Here is a 16796-nt window from a genome sequence, read left to right on the forward strand (position 1 = left end):
TTATTCTTCAATTGCATGCAATAATTTCCTCGATGCTCTTCCACGTGTTCAAAATTTTACTCATGCTTAAGTGATCAAACCTTAATTAATAATTAGAACTCTAGATTAAGAACAGACGGGTTTAGGCCTTGGATTTTGTTCAAGCTCAAGCGATCAAGCCTTAATTTACCTCTAGAAGAAAAACTAACAAGCTAAGGTTTCGACCATGGACACTGTGAGAAGTCGCTCCAAAGTTCACATCACACTACAAGAAGAAGGAAAAAAAAATCAAAGAGGAGACTCAGTTAATTGTAAAGAAAATTTCATGTTTTTGAATTTGATTTCGAGATGTCTGTTCATCTTTGCACATGGCTCCATTCTGCTTTGCTTTTCTGTGACATGTACTCTTGCAAGCTAGATATGTTTGAATATGTTTGTGACATGTAAATTCTCTTTTTCCTGTTGGAGATTTTCATACTTTGCAAAGACCATCATTTAAAGAGATAAAGTATGGCTACTAATTTGCAAAATCTTGCGTTCTTTGCAGGTTTCTGTCAAAAAGTTTAAAAAGTAAATTACTCTTAGAAGCATAAGACAATTATTCTCTCAATTATTCTCTACTGTTACTATATTTGTCTTGAAAATTACCATATTTTATTGGATCTATGTATATTATTAATCACCAAGTTCAGATTTATTCTTATAAGCATAAGATGATTATTCTCTCAATTGTCTCTATTGTTATTATATTTGTCTTGTAATTTATTATATTTTGTTTAACCTATTTATATTTTTAATCAGCCAAGATCAGATTTCTTTGTTAAATTCTGTGTTTAAAAAGAATTAGTCTCAGCATTTTTACAGTGTTGGGCTGGAATTTTTTCTGCATTCTATATAGATTTATTGTGATTTATCAACATTCATTTTTTCCCTTCTCATCCCTCGTAAGAATCAGTCCATTAATCATTGAGACAAAATCTAGTGGATTTCACCTTTTCAAGAAAAACAAACCAACCATGCCACATTTCCTCAGCTTCCTGGAGGTAAACCTACTATTGCTTGTGCTCCATGGCTGCTACAATGAATAATTCTTTTCTTGCATGGATGGATGGCTTAGTGTTCTAAAAGCAGTAGGCCGTGTAATTGTTCACAACAACTACCAAAGGAAAGGATTGATTGATACCTTGTTTTCAGGGTAAAGTTTTGTGAAAAAAAAACAAGAAAATCGAAAGTTAAACGGTGATTGAAAATTATTACCTACATGGATAATGATACACCGTTGATTTAACTCGAGAATTGGCTATGGAGGATGGGAGAGTTAACTGATATATATAAACGGAATAGAAAGGCAAATTGGTGGAGCAACAAGTGCTGCCACTTCTGGTAGAACAATACATCCATTAGAGAAAAGGTGGTGATTAAGTTGCTCTTAATGTATATATAATATTGGAGAGAAAACTAGTTGATAAAAAAGTGTGATAGAACACTAGTTGATATAAAAGTGATAATGTGAAAGACTAAAATATAGAATTCATGATACCTTGGAACAGAGGTCATCCCTAACCCTCCAAGCTGCAGTTTTTTATGTAGGTTCAACATTTTATGCTTGTTGGGTGTTTTGTCTTGTGTATAGGTTAGGTTATAATGTTGTTAATTTTTTCTTGAGACTTTGTAACTACTTAGATGAATAACTGAAAACAAGGCAATTGAAAACTGAAACCTAATTTACTTTCACCAAGATACAGTCTCTTAACAATTTATAAGCAGCAGACAATAATTGAGAGATAAAAACACATCACACAAATTAACACGCTTGTTTACTCAGGAAACCCAAAAGAGGAAACCTGCTTTCTTTGTTGTGGTATTTTATTGTTTGTTTTGGAGCAACTGGATCTACGACAAAGCAATTTATCTCTGAGGAAGTCTCAACTGATACAATTGATCATGACTTGCCTTGATCATTGCTTAATCATTGTTAAATTATGGTATGTTCTATGCTTAGAGTAGTTTACTTATTTTTTTTCTTATTAGCCACAGATTAGCAATCACATATACATTAAGTAAAGTGCAGATAGACATTAAATGATCAACAGAAAACAAGCCAAGACAAGAGACACAAGATGTGGCGGCTAGCTAGGGACAAACCCCAATGCAGGGAAACCCTTTGATCAAATCTTCTTTTATCTTCAATAGTTCAGTAGAGAGAAATAGTACAGAATCTGAATTTTGTAATTTTATATCAGCAGCAGCAAACCCTAGATAAGCAAAGTCAAACTTGGTCAAACTAGCTGAAATTGACCTCTAAAATACTTGGTCAATTTCCAGTCAACTTGTCCTCGAACAGCTTGAAGAAACAGTCCTTGAACAGCCCCAAAAGTTCAGTCAATTTGCAGATTTCTGAAGTCAACTTGCAGCCCAAAACTAGGACAATCAACACTGGTCAAACCAGAGGTCAGATCACCTCGATTTTCATGCCAAAAATTGCGGCTTGCCTAGGAGAGGCAACCACACCCAATCCGCACTTCTAGAAGGTCAACCTTGGTCAAAGAGATGACCTGCCTCCCTAGCATCCTTCTTTTTGCTTCTTCCTTGCCCTAGGACGTCTTTCTTTCAGCCACATGTGTGAGAGAGAGGCTCCTTTTATGCGTGTAGGAGAGAGAGAAGATGAGTGAATTGAATTCTCCAAATGAGGAGAATGCTCCTTGTATTTATATGCAAATGTTGAGGTTGAATGGACATGAATGTTGGGCTTCTGAGCTTACAGAAGTTTGTTGGCTGACTTTGACAATTTGTCCATAATCAAAATAAATTCATATCTCGTTAAATACTTATTGGAATCGGATGATCTTTAGATCAATCCTACACCTCTCCATGAGAGGAATCTAGGAAAAATATCAAAAGCCATAAATAAGGCGATCCACATGGAGTTTGGCCCTAGTTGCCAATTTTAACACTTTCACCAAGATACAGTCTCTTAATAATTTATAAGCGGCAGACAATAATCGACAGATAAGAACACATCACACAAATTAACACGCTTGTTTACTCAGGAAACCCAAAAGAGGAAACTTGCTTTCTTTGTTGTGGTATTTTATTGTTTGTTCTTGAGCAATTGGATCTACTACACAACAATTTATCTTTGAGAAAGTGTTTTGCTTTTTCTCGCTAATCTCAACTGATACAATTGATCTCGATTTGCCTTGATCATTGCTTAATCTCAACCCTTTAGCACGCACTTGTTCCTCTGTTGAATACCTTGGCTTGCGTTGCAATCCCTGATCCGTGCTCCTTGATCTTTGTGCACTTGAGCTTCTTATTTCTTTGCACACTAGGTTCCTTGTTTCCTAGCGCACAAGAGGCTCCTAAATCCAATCGAAGATCAACGCCTATAGCGCCTATTTTATAGGGAAAATCCTTATTTCCTAGCGCACTTGTGATCTCCTATTCCTTAGGACATAAGCTCTCTAATCTGCGTGCAATCTGCTAAATCCTTGCACACTTGTGATCTCCTATTTCTTAGGACACAAGCTCTTAATTCTGTGCTCTCCACAATCAAGGAAGATCTCACTCATGAATAAACTTGTGATTTCCTTTGCCTTTGTCCTCCTTTTTATAAACCCAATTCGAGCATGCAAGTGGCTTAGCTCAATTAAGAAGCTCGAGTTCTGATAGCGAGTTATCAGAGAGTGATGCTCTTTCTCTCTTCAATCACCACTTAGAGTCTTAAGTCTTTCTTGCTTCAATCAACACTGATGACTAACTCGCTCTAAGTGAACTTGTTAATTTTAGTTAACAATGTTATGTTCTACGTTTAGCACAATTACTTCAATGTACTTTAGTAGCCCAATGACAATTTCCAATTTCGCTTCCAATAGCAATCACTTTAACCATTAATCACATTGACAGTAAAAGTAGATAAAACATGAAACAAAATGCAGAATGTTAGAATCTGGGTACTAGAGGACAAGTGTTTCCTTAAGGCTTTGATATTTGGCCTAGGGAAAAGTGTCCAAATTTATTTTTTACTTTTCTCTTAAAGTGATTTTACAAGTGTTAAAGTCAATTTAATTTAGAAGTGACTTTATAAGTGGTAAAGTTACATTCTAATTTAAAAGTGATTTTATTAAAGTCAATGAAGAATTAGAAAGTGAAAAAGTGACTATGGAAATAAAAAGCTAAGTGGGTCTTTATTTAAGTGGGTGAGTTAAAAAATAGAAAGTGAGAATTAAATGCACATTTATTCTCATCCCTAGATCTAAATGAATCTCAACCATTAGATCTTAAGGTAACCCAAAAGGTCATTTAGAGAATAAAAGTAGAAGAGAAGAGGAAAAGATCATTCATTCTTTCATGAGCATTTGAGAGAAAGAGGAGAGAGCAAGGAGAAAATTTATGAGCAGTGAGGAAGTGAAGGAGAGCAGCAAGAAGACATTTCAACAAATCTGGGTAGCAACATTTATTGGCACGCATCTCAAGGAAAAATTGTACAAGAGGAAGACACAAAAATCGAGGAAGAGGGACATCAAGTTTTCGGCATGTTTTTCGAGGCTGGCCGTACAACATTTAATGCTATAATTTTTTTTTGTTTTGGCTGTTTGCTAATTGGCACAATTTTCAAGGTGGAGTTCAAGCACGAAAATCGAGATAAGTTGTAATTTGTGGTTGCTAGAATTTTTACTGTGAATTTCAGTTTCTCTATAAAAGCATTTTCAGAAATAAAGAAGAGCTCTCAAACTAGTTTTCCCCAAGAGTTGTAGGGGGGTTTTCTAGGGTCACATTGACAAAAAATCATTGTTATTTTCTTTATGTGACTATCATAATTTTGTTGTGTTTTATCTCCTCTACAATTTCAGCAGTTGTGAAATTTCTAAATGTGTTTTTAGAAAATTATTGTCATTTCCAGATTTTGAATTTTTGTCATGCTTGGATTTAAAACTAAATGCATGGAGTGATAAGGAAAACTGATAACTGGAGTGGGAGTTGAAATTTCTTTATGGTATCAGCGCTTGGTTGGCTGAGAAGTGCAGTTTGGGACAACAAAGTGAAAATTACAGCACACTAATTTTTACACATAAAACAGAATCCTTTACCATAGAGTTGAAAATTTCAGTTACATGTCTTTGGGTTTGAGAGTTGAAGACAGGTTGGATGGGCAGAATAACTACAGTGCATGGAAGGAGAGAATCTAGAGCATCTTTGAGGAAGCAGAAGTCTGGGGCATTATGGTAAATACAACACAGAACCCGGTAGTAGTACCTGCTGACGCTGTATAGTTGGCAGAGTTTAACAAAAAGAATGCTAAGGCAAAAAGATTGATTCTGTAAAGAATCAAAGGCCATGTCATTCCTCATGTGAGAGGAAAGACTTATGCACATGAGATGTGGACAGGCTTGACCAGTGTTTACTAGAGGTCAAATGAAAACAGAAAAATGGTTCTAAAGGAGAAACTGAAGGCCATTAAAATGGCTAAGACTGATAGTGCTACAACATACCTCACAAAGATCACTTTAGTGAGAGATGAGTTGGCAACCGTAGGTGAGATCATTGCACCCACTGAGTTGGTAAGGATTGCTTTTAATGGTCTTCCCAAGACTTGGGGAGAATTTTGTGGATGACATTGTTGCATGGGAAAACCTTCTTGATTGGGAGAGGTTGTGGGATGATTGCATTCAGAATGAGATTAGAAAGAACCATCTTGGGGCTGCCAAACAGGTGGAGGAGGATGAAAATGTGGCATTGTTAGTGAGAGGCAAGAAGGGCAAAGCAAAGAAGCAAGCTTCCAACAGTGGAGGCAAAGGCAAAGGTAAAGGCAAGCAACAAAACAAGGAGAAGGACTATTCCAAAGTCAAATGTTGGAATTGTCAAAAGTTGGGACACTATGCTGTTGTGTGTCCGGAGAAGAAGAACAAGAAAGAGAAAGAGAAACCCATGGTAGCTTTTGCAGAGATAGAGAGCTTCTCAAAGAACTTTGATCGGGAGTTTGGGTTCATAGCTTGTGAGGCCACTAGTGCAGGATCACCTGCCATACAGGTTTAGAGGGAGTGTGCATTCCCCGCTATTAGCAGAGCATCTTTTAGCATTTGGTAGTTGACAGTGGTGCTTCCCGCCACATGACAGAAGTCAGAGTATTTCTCAGAGCTTTCAGAGGGTGATACTAGTATGGAGGTAGTACTTGGTGATGACAACATTGTTAGAGCAGTCGGTGTGGGGACATTGACATTTGATAGGGGACCCAAACCTCTCTTGGAAGTGTCAGATGTTCTATATGCGCTTGGAATGAAGAAGAACCTGATATCTGTCTCAGCACTTGAGGACAGAGGGTATGATGTGTTGTTCAGGAGAGGGCAGGTTCTTATATATCATAGGGAAACTCCAACTTCTTCAGCTAGAGAGATTGGTGTGCACCATGCCAAGGTGTCAAGTTTTCATTCCAACCTCTGATGGCATTGAGTAGCAGCACCCGAGACAGGACCGACTTTAGATCTAGCAGTTCAGATTTGTGTGACATTTGGCACCGCAGGATGGGGCACATGTATCATGGGGCCTTGAGTACATTGCGGGAGATCATCACTAGTGTTCCAGATTTCAGTTCTGATCACCTTGATGTATGGAGAGGATGTGCTATGGGGAAGTTTGCCAGATCCCCTTTTCCCAACAGTGACAACAGAGCGATCGGGATCCTTGACTTGATTCATACAGATGTGAGTGGTCGGATGTCTCATGTATCCTTGAGTGGCTATGAGTACTATGTTTTATTCATTGATGACCATTCCAGGAAGACCTAGATTTATTTCTTGAAGACCAAGAGTGAGGTCTTCAAGCGGTTTCAAGAGTTCAAAGCTCTTGTGGAGACCCAGATAGGTAGGAAGATCAAGGTCCTCACGTCGGACAATGGAGGGGAGTATACGCTTGGTGAGTTTGTTGATTTTTGTGCTCAGGCAGGTATTAGGAGGGAGTTCATAGTTCCTTACTACCCCCAACAGAATGGGGTTGCAGAGAGTTAGAAAAGATCCATTGCAGGGGCTGCCAAAGCCATGCTTCATGATCAGGGGTTACCTTTATTTTTGTGGGCAGAGGCTTGCAACATTGCTGTGTACTTGTAGAACAGGGGTCCACATTGTGCCTTGGGGAATGTGAATGCAGAGGAGGCTTTTTTTGGGAAGAAGTGTGATGTTGGGCACTTTCGTATCTTTGGGTGCCTTACATATGCCTATGTCCCCAAGGAGAACAAGACCAAGCTAGAGCCCACTGCAGACAAGGGCATCTTTGTGGGTTATAGCGAGACCTCGAAAGCTTATCGAATTTATATTCCTGCACAGAGAAAGTGGTTGCTAGGCGGGATGTGAAGTTCGAGGAGGAGAGAGCTTTCAGGAGGTCACGGGAGTTAGAGTATCTAGAGTCACCAGACCCTCAGGAGCAGCTGAGTTTGTCACAGGGATCCAGTGGTCAAGGATCAGGAGGTCATCTGTTAGGTCCATCAGTGAGTGGTGGCTGTCAGAGTCAGGTGGGTGGTTCTTCGGGCAACATGCAAGGCAGTCCGCAGAGCAGTTCATAGGGTAGTCCACTAATGGACAGTTCGCACGGTACTTCAACATCTACAGGCTCAGATTCAGGCATGAGGTTAGTTGGCAGGCCTTCAGGAGTTTAGGCTTCTGATGATGATGAGGATTCTTTCACTCTGGTGGGAGAAGTATGCTCAGGGAAGAGGAAGCCCAAGTGGCATCAAGATACCTTGTGCGAGACCACATCAGTTGCTTGGCGAAAGAGACAGGTTAGAGAGAGTAAACCACCTAAGCGGTTTTGTAGTTACATGGCATTGGTAACAAGCATTATTGACTCCGAGCCTTCTAGTTATGAGGAGGCAGCCAACCAATGTAATATACCTAGGGGGGATAATATGGAGTACCAAGGGAGGTACCCAAGGTAATAATGTAATAATGGGATGGGCCATAGTAATAAATAAGGTGGTGGGAGAGGCCATGATGGAGGAGTATTCTTCTATTATGAAGAATGATGTTTGGGAGGTAGTGCCGAGGCCTGAAGGTAAATCAGTTGTTACTTCCAGATGGCTCTAGAAGATAAAGCATGCTGCAGATGGCAGCATCGAGAAGTTCAAGGCTCGATTTATGGCGAGAGGGTTCTCACAGGTAGAGGGAGTTGACTATGAGGAGACCTTCGCTCCCGTAGCTCGGTATGCATCTATTTGCTCCATTATATCGATTGTAGCTAAGATGGGTTGGAAGATCCACCAGATGGATGTGAAAACCACATTTCTCAATGGCTTCATTCAGGAGGAGGTTTATATTGAGCAGCCGCATGGCTTTGAGGTGTGTGGGAAGGAGTCCCATGTATGTAGATTGAAAAAGGCACTCTATGGCCTGAAGCAAGCTCCTAGAGCTTGGTACTCTAGGATTGATACATACTTGCAGCAGTTGGGTTTCACAAAGAGTGAGGCTGATCCGAACCTATACTTCATTGTGGTGGGTGAGGAGCCTCTCATTCTGGTGTTGTATGTTGATGACTTGGTCATCATTGGTGCAGAGAGACTCATTGAGAGCTGCAAGAGAGATCTTGCTTGAGAGTTTGAGATGAAGGATATCGACTTGATGCATTATTTTCTGGGATTGGAGGTGTGGCAGGAGGAGGGACATTTCTTCCTGGGACAAGGGAAGTACATTGTGGATATTCTTAGCAGATTTCACATGGAGGACTGCAAACCCATGTCTAAACCTATGATCACTAATTGGAAGAAGCTTCACGCTTCTGATTCCGAGTTGGTGGATCCTACTCTATACAGACAGTTGATTGGTTGTTTGATGTATTTGGTCAACACTCGACCAGATGTATGTTTTGCAGTTAACACTATGAGTTAGTTCATGTGTGAGCCCAGGAGAGTGCATTGGGTGGTTGCAAAACACATTCTTCGTTACTTGCAGGGGACTGTGGATTTTGGTCTGGATTATAGATAGGGTGATGGAGTGAGACTGGCAGGGTACACGGATTCAGATTGGGCAGGTTGTGCTTCAGATATGAAGAGTACTTTTGGGTGTTGTTTTGGGTTGGGTTTTGCAGTTGTGTCGTGGATCAGTCGGAAACAATAATCAGTGGCATTGAGTTCAGTTGAGGCAGAGTATATGGCTGCTAGTTTGGCTAGTTTTGAGGCCATATGGCTTCGCAAGATGTTGTTTGGTCTATTTGGTTAGGCATTGAGAGTCGAGACCTTCAATAATTTACTGTGATAATCCAAGTTGCATAAAACTCACAGAGAATCTAGTTTTTCATGACAGGTCAAAGAATATTGAGATCAAGTATCACTTCATTAGAGACTATGTCTAGAAGGCAACTGTCAAGCTTGAGTACATTTCCACAAATGAGCAAGTAGCGGACATTTTCACCAAAGCCTTACCACGGGGCAAGCATGTCTACTTCAGAGACAAGATGGGAGTGGTGAGGAACACTTTCTCAGTAAGAGGGAGTGTTAAAATTTGGGTACCAGAGGACAAGTGGTTCCCTAAGGTTTTGATATTTGGCCTAGGGAAAAGTGTCCAAATTTATTTTTTACTTTTTTGCTAAAGTGACTTTATAAGTGGTAAAGTCAATTTAATTTAAAAGTGACTTTCTAAGTGGTAAAGTTGCATTCTAATTTAAAAGTGACTTTATTAAAGTCAATGAAGAATTAGAAAGTGAAAAGGTGACTATGGAAATGAAAGGCTAAGTGGGTCTTTATTTAAGTGGGTGAGTTGAAAAATAGAAAGTGAGAATTAAATGCACATTTATTCTCATTCCTAGATCTAAATGAATCTCAACCAGATGTTAGGGTAACCCAAAAGGTCATTTAGAGAATAAAAGGAGAAGAGGAGGAAAAGATAATTCATTTTTTCATGAGCATTTGAGAAAGAGAAGAGAGAGCAAGGATAAAATTTCTGAGCAGTGAGGAAGTGAAGGAGAGCAACAAGAAGACATTTCAACAAATCTGGGCACCAACATTTATTGGCACGCATCCCAAGGAAAAACCGTACAACAGCAGAAAGGCACAAAAATTGAGGAAGAGGGATATCAAGTTCTGGGCACATTTTTCGAGGTTGTCCGTACAACATTTAATGTTGTTTTATTGCTGTAAATTTTTTTGTTTTCGCTGTTTGCTGATTGGCATGATTTTCGAGGTGGAGTTCAAGCATGGAAATCGAGATAAGTTGTAATTTGTGGTTGCTGGAATTTTTATTGTATATTTCAGTTTCTATGTAAAAGCATTTTTAGAAATAAAGGAGCTCTCAAACTGGTTTTCCCCAAGAGTTGTAGGGGGTTTTCTCAGGGTCACATTGACCAAAAATCACTGTGTTATTTTCTGTGTGTGGCTGTCATAATTTTGTTGTGTTTTATCTCTGCACTTTCAGCAGTTGTGAAATCTCTAAATTTGTGTTTTCAGAAAATTGTCATTTCCAGATTTTTGAATTTTTATCATGCTTGGATTTAAAAGTAAATGCCTGGAGTGATAAGGAAAACTGATAACCGGAGTGGGAGTTGAAATTTCCTCACAAAAGACAAACGAAGACAAGAGAACACCAGATTTGGCGGATGCTAGGGAAAATCACCATTGTGGGGAAAATCCCCATTGATCAGTTCTTCATATTATTATATCAAATGTTCAACAGAGAGAGAGAGTACAAAAAGTCAAAGTTGACTTGCCAAATCAAAGTGAAAACAACCAAGTCAAATCTGCAATCAATTGCAGTGAAATTTAGCCCTAACCAAAAAGTCAATGGTGGTCAAATCAACAGCAAAATGTCTCCTTTGAAGCTTGGTCAAACCCAATCAAACTTGGCCTGAATAGGAGGTCAAAATCAGCCCAAAATAGTCCATGAATCAACAATCAAACTTGGTCAACTTGTAGTCAAATTTGCAGTCAAACTATTTGTAGTCAATGCAGGTCAAACGAACAAGAATTTCTTGGTTTCTTTGCTAAGAATGCAACTTGCCAAAAACGATTTTTTCCCACAAAAATCACAGTCAAAGTGCTTGGTCAACTTTAGTCAAACCCTACAACAACTTTGAAATTTCAATCTTGTAATCTGCCCAAAAAACTCATCCTTTTTGCCACAGGTGTGATAGAGAAGAGCTATCCAATAACTGTACAAACCAATGAGAGAAGGAGAGAGAAGAATGTGTGAGTGATGATGATGCCAAATGAGGTGAGAGGTCACTTATATTTATACAAGTCACCTAGGGTGAAGTGACATGTCTCTTGGGCTTCATGAGCCTACATGATGATGCGTTCGACCTTGACAATTTACACGTGTGGGCATAAATTGAAAAACACATTTCTGCTTGTCCAAATTTGATGAACTTTAGATTAATTTGTAGAAATTTCTGTTTTCCCACCCTGGTTTTCAGTTTCTCCTTATTTCTCCCATATAGTTAAATGCCCTTTCCCATAACCATACATTTAACAAGCTGGAAAAAATAAATTTGCTGAAAACACAAATTCTGGAAATTTTACAAAATGTTGGAAATTGCAGAAATAAAAATCAGTAGTAATAAACAGCCATTAAAACACATTTAAACACTGAGATTTTTGGTCAATGTGACCCTGGAAAAACCCCCTACAACTCTTGGGGAAAACCAGTTCGAGAGCTCTTCTTTATTTCTGAAAATGCCTTTTTCACAGTGAGAAATATACAGCAAAAAAATTAGCAAGCAAATTTACAACTTGTCTCTTTTCCCATGCTTCACAGCAAACTGGAAATTACAGCAAATAGGACAACAATAAATGCTGTACGGCCTCCTCGCTTTTTTGTGCCCACTTTCAGCATTAAATGCTGCTGTACGACTTGCATTAAATGCACTGTACGGACTGCAATAAATGCGCTGTACGACCCTCGTTTTGCGTGCAGAAAAATCAACAAACTACTCGATTTTTGTGCAAACCACTCGAAAATCGTGCCAAAATCTGCCTTTCACTGTGTGCTAAACCAGCTGTACAAATCTGCTCAATTGCTGCCTTGGAATGTGTGCCAAGCTGCTGTCTCATTCTCCTCCCTGCTCAGAAATCTCTCTTGCTCTCTTGCTCTCCTTCTCTCAATCTGCTCATGAAAGAATTAATGACTTTTTCCTCATTTTCCTCCTTTAATCTAACCCCAAGTGACTTTTGGGTGATCCCTAAATCCAATGGCTGAAATAGATTGAGATCTAAGGCTGAGATTAAATGCTCATTTAAATCTCACTTTTTATTTTTTAATTCACCCCACTTTAATAAAGGCCACTTAGTCATTTATTTCCAAAGTCACTTTTAAATTAGATTTAACTTTATAAAATTATAAAGTCACTTTAGGAGAAAAATTAAATTCTTTTGGACACTTTTCCCTAGGCCAAAGATCAAAGCCTAAGGGAACCACTTGTTCTCCGGTACCAAATTTCAACATAATTTTGGTCTTGTTGAAAAGAGGAATCCAATGCAATCATCATCACCATCAAATGAACTATCTAGAGTGGAATTTGGCTCTACTTGCCAATATAACACTCCTTCTCAACTAGGGAAAATTCGACCTCCCAATCCATCCATCATCATCGATCATCATGTACCATCTCTGTATCTCATCTCTACTCTACTATGCTGAACACTGATATGAATAATGAAGAAGAATCGATCGAGAGAATCACAAGACCTTACCACTCTCCACTGATAAAAGTCAGTCCAGAGGTAGAACCTCAGTCAGAGTTGATTTAGATCAAGTTGTTGAACACCATCCATCCTAGACAAAGGGAGTACGACAGTACACGAGCATCTATCGATAGTGCATGGTCCCTATCCACTTTTCCCAAAACATTGGCCAGATGATAGGTACTTCCCATGAGTTTCGAACTACATGGGTAGGATGTATCTTGGGGTATCTGAAGGAGAAGGTGAACCACTAATTGTGCTCATATGCCATAGGAGAAGGTGAATCACTCATCCTATGCATATGCCAATCGTAGGGGAAGGTGAACCACTAATCGTGCTCATATGACATAAGAGAAGGTGAATCACTCATCCTATGCATATGTCAATCGTAGGGGAAGGTGAACCACTCAACCTACACATGTGTCACCAATCATAGGGGAAGGTGAATCACTCACCCTATACACATGTCAACCATTATGGGGTATCACAAGGGAAGGTGAACCACTCACCCTGTACACAACGCACCAATAGTGGAAGGTGAACGACTCACCCTATGGTCGTTGATAGCTCCAAGAAGTACCCCAAGCCCCTAAGAGCTCCAAGAGCTCAACATCCAACTCAAGCGGGACCCTCATGAGAAGGTCTTTCCACGACTCCAAGTCTCTCTTGGAAGGCTAAGAATTTGACCTTCCCTAAGGGCTTCGTGAGGATGTCTGTGACCTGCTCATCAGTGCTGATGTGTTGGAGCCTTATTGCTCCTCGTTGTACCATATCTCAGATAAAGTGGTACTTGATATGAATGTGCTTGGAGTGGTCGTGGAACACGAGATTCTCTAAAAGGTGAATCCCACTTTGGTTGTCGCAGTAGATCACGACAGTATCGAACACGTGCTCAAATAGCTCACTAAAGAGCTTCCTCAACCAAATAGCCTCACAATAGGCCATACTAGCTGCAATATATTCGACCTCGGCGGTGGTTAGAGCAACCGATTTCTACTTCTTGCTCATCCAAGAAATTGATGCATACCCTAATGAGAAGCAACATCTAGACGTGCTCTTTCGATCCACCACAACATCAGCCTAGTTAGAATTAGTATATCCATGTAGCCTCAGGTTCTCTGAAGTGTATCTTAGTCCATAGTTGATTGTGCTATAGAGATATCTCAAGAGATTCTAAGCAACAATCCAATATATGTGATGAGGCTTGAACATAAATTGACTAAACATATTCACAATGAAGCATATGTGTTAAAATTGGCAACTAGGGCCAAACTCCATGTGGGTCTTCTTATTCATGGCAATTGCTATTTTTCTTGGATTCCTCTCATCGAGAGGTGTAGGATTGATCTAAAGATCATTCGATTCCAATAAATATTCATGGAGATATGAATTTATTTGTGTTATGGGACAGTTCGTCAAGGTCGTCAAACAACCAAATTGCCCCCATCTATCGTCAACCTTTTACTATAAAAGGAGGTGGCTTGCAAGTCATTTGTCACTTATCTCATGTGATCTTTTCCTCTCCACTCGTTTGGGTTTTGGTGAAAGAAAAAGTCACTAAGAGTATAAGCTGCCCTAATGGATGCCCTAGACCCTAACACTGTCATTGAGGAGGCTTTAATGAAGCTACAATAAAGCAACGAGGAGAGATCTAATCGCAGGACTAGGAGAGACCCTATTCGTTGTCCTAAAAGGCTTCCTAACACTGTCCTAAAGGAAGGGATCTTAGCCGCAATAAGGAAGTGTCCTAAACACAGAGATCTAGCCAATGCCCTAACCCTAAATGCAGTATCCTAGCCGCAGCACTTAAGGTTGCCCTAGGCCGCAATACACGCAGCAAGAAGGGACACTTATACTCTGTGAAGGGAAGGCCTTAAACCGCAGTTTGAAGAGGCTTTCATCTAGCCCTATCCGCAATAAAGGAGGTCCACTCTCAGCTGAAGATACGCAGCCCTAGCTGCACTAACCACAGGCCTTATCCGTAGCTATTATACAACCCTCACTCTTAGTCCAAACAGGTTGGCTACAATGCTGTCATATCTGGCCCATCTGTTGTAAGGAACAATGCATAACCTCATCAAGTGAAAGGTCACTTGGCCACAATAAAAGAGGTTTCAATGTTGAAGTGACCTGAGGCCTCAAGGTGTTGTCAAGGGGTTCTAAATTCACAATAGATGACAATGTTGTACCAAGGTAACTAATAAGCTTGTTCCAAGATTTATTTAGGCCTGTTGAAAGAATTTACAAGTTACAACTTGCTGCTTTGCTAGGTTGCAAGCGATAGCAAGCAGCTAACGTTGCCCTGAGGTCTAGCATAGTGCACAGTGATGGGTGCAACAATGAATGGTGCAACATAGTGCACAGTGACAATGGTGTAGCACAGTGATGCATAATGCAACATGATGAATAAGGCAACATAGTGCACAGTGATGGGTACAACAGTGAATGGTGCAACACAGTGCACAGTGATGGGTACAACAACGAATGGTGCAACACAATGCACAATGATGGGTACAACAATGAATGGTGCAACATAGTGCACAGTGACAGTGGTGCAGCACAATGATGCATAATGCAACATGATGATGAAGAGCAACATGTTGGGTATAACTCAGTGATGGTGCAACATGGTGTAGCACAGTGATGACGGGCATGCTATGATGGTGCAACACAATGATAGGTACAATAAGGTGATGGAATCACTTGTGTTCAGATCAGCTACCTCATGTGACATCTTCTTAGAGAAGATCTCTACTCTTATTTTGACAAGTCAAAGTGTTGACTTCTGATGTATATGTACTATCTCTCTCTTTCTGCTGAACTATTGAAGAACATGAGAAGAATTGATCAAGGGTTTCCCCACATTGGGGTTTGTCCCTGGCTGGCGCCACATCCTGTGTCCTCTTGTCTTAGCTTGTCTTATGCGATCTATGTTTATGTTCTATTTGAATTTTACTGTCATGCTAAATGTGATTGCTAATCTGGAATTGATATTGAGCTAATGTGGAAAATTAAAGTAAATTTGCTATTGGCATAGAACATACCTAAAATTAACAATATGTCTGGACGAGAGTTTACAAAGAACATTAGATCCCCCACAAGTTGTCTATATTTAGAAGGGTTTGCCAATTTGGGCCTAGCAACACTTCCATATAGCTTCTCGAATTTGAGTTCCATTAGAGTAGACACGGACTTGCAATCCACCATCCCACATCTCTCGAGCAACTTCACAATGTATTTTCCTTGAGAATGGAAAATCTCACTTGGCTTTTGCCAGAGCTCCAAGCTTAGGAAGTAGTGCATCAGTCTTAGGTCCTTCATCTCGAACTCGAAAGCCAACTCCCTCTTGCATTGATAAATGAGAGGGTTGACACCTATCAGAATGAGGTCATCTACATAAGGGACCAAAATGAGAGGCATGCCCTTTTCAAACTTGAAGTATAGGTTAGGATTAACATTACTTCTTGTAAATCCCAACTTCATAAGATAACTATCAATCTTCTCATACCAAGCCCTAGGGGCTTTCTTCAACCCATAGAGGGATTTCTTCAACCTACATACGTGTGTCCTTCGATCTTGTACTTCAAACCCTTGAGGTTGTTCCAAGTAGACTTCCACCTTAAGTGAACCATGGAAGAAAGAATTTTAACATCCATTTGATGTAGACTCCATTCTTGAGAGGCACCGAGAGCAATAATAGATGAAATAGTGGTATATCGGGCAACCAGTGCAAATATCTCGTCATAGTCCACTCCCTTTTGAGAGAAGCCTCGATCAACGAAGCTGCCCTTATATTTTTCAACACTCCCATCAACTCCATGTTTAATTTTGTATAGCCATTTTGAGGTGACTACAAACTTGTCCTTGGGTCTAGGCACCACTTCCCAGAAATCATTCTTCATGATAGACTCATATTCCTAATTCATCGCATCCTTCTAGACTTGGTGCTTTACGACGTCTTCGAATGTACATGGCTCATCTTGAACATTAATACTCGTAGTAGTTAAGTACCCTCAATACCTGTTCAACCTCTTACTTTCACGAAATGTTCTTCTTGGAGCAATATGTTTTTCAACGTCTTTGAGTGTATCTTTGAGCCACAAAAGTCTTTTCTTTGAGGAAGAGGGATCACCAAGAGATGGATCAGTGGGATCCATCG

The 16796-nt window shown here is 39.9% G+C and overlaps 1 protein-coding gene across 3 annotated transcripts in view; it reads left to right on the top strand.

The window, feature by feature from the left end:
- The window catches only part of LOC149258788 (uncharacterized), a 67361-nt gene that overhangs the window by 23788 nt on the left and 26777 nt on the right, over positions 1-16796 (top strand). Inside the window, exon 2 of one of the 3 annotated variants that reach the window (XM_089416218.1) lies at positions 527-708. The exons of the other annotated variants lie outside the window; for them this stretch is intronic. The gene's annotated coding sequence lies outside the window, so the exon portion shown is untranslated. Of the gene's footprint in view, positions 1-526; positions 709-16796 lie in introns of those variants that run through there. 3 annotated transcript variants of the gene reach the window in all.

This window comes from Pinus tabuliformis, chromosome 6, assembly GCF_031772625.1.
Source record: "Pinus tabuliformis cultivar Carrire ecotype Pingquan chromosome 6, CPIR1, whole genome shotgun sequence".
NCBI classification, from domain to species: domain Eukaryota; kingdom Viridiplantae; phylum Streptophyta; class Pinopsida; order Pinales; family Pinaceae; genus Pinus; species Pinus tabuliformis.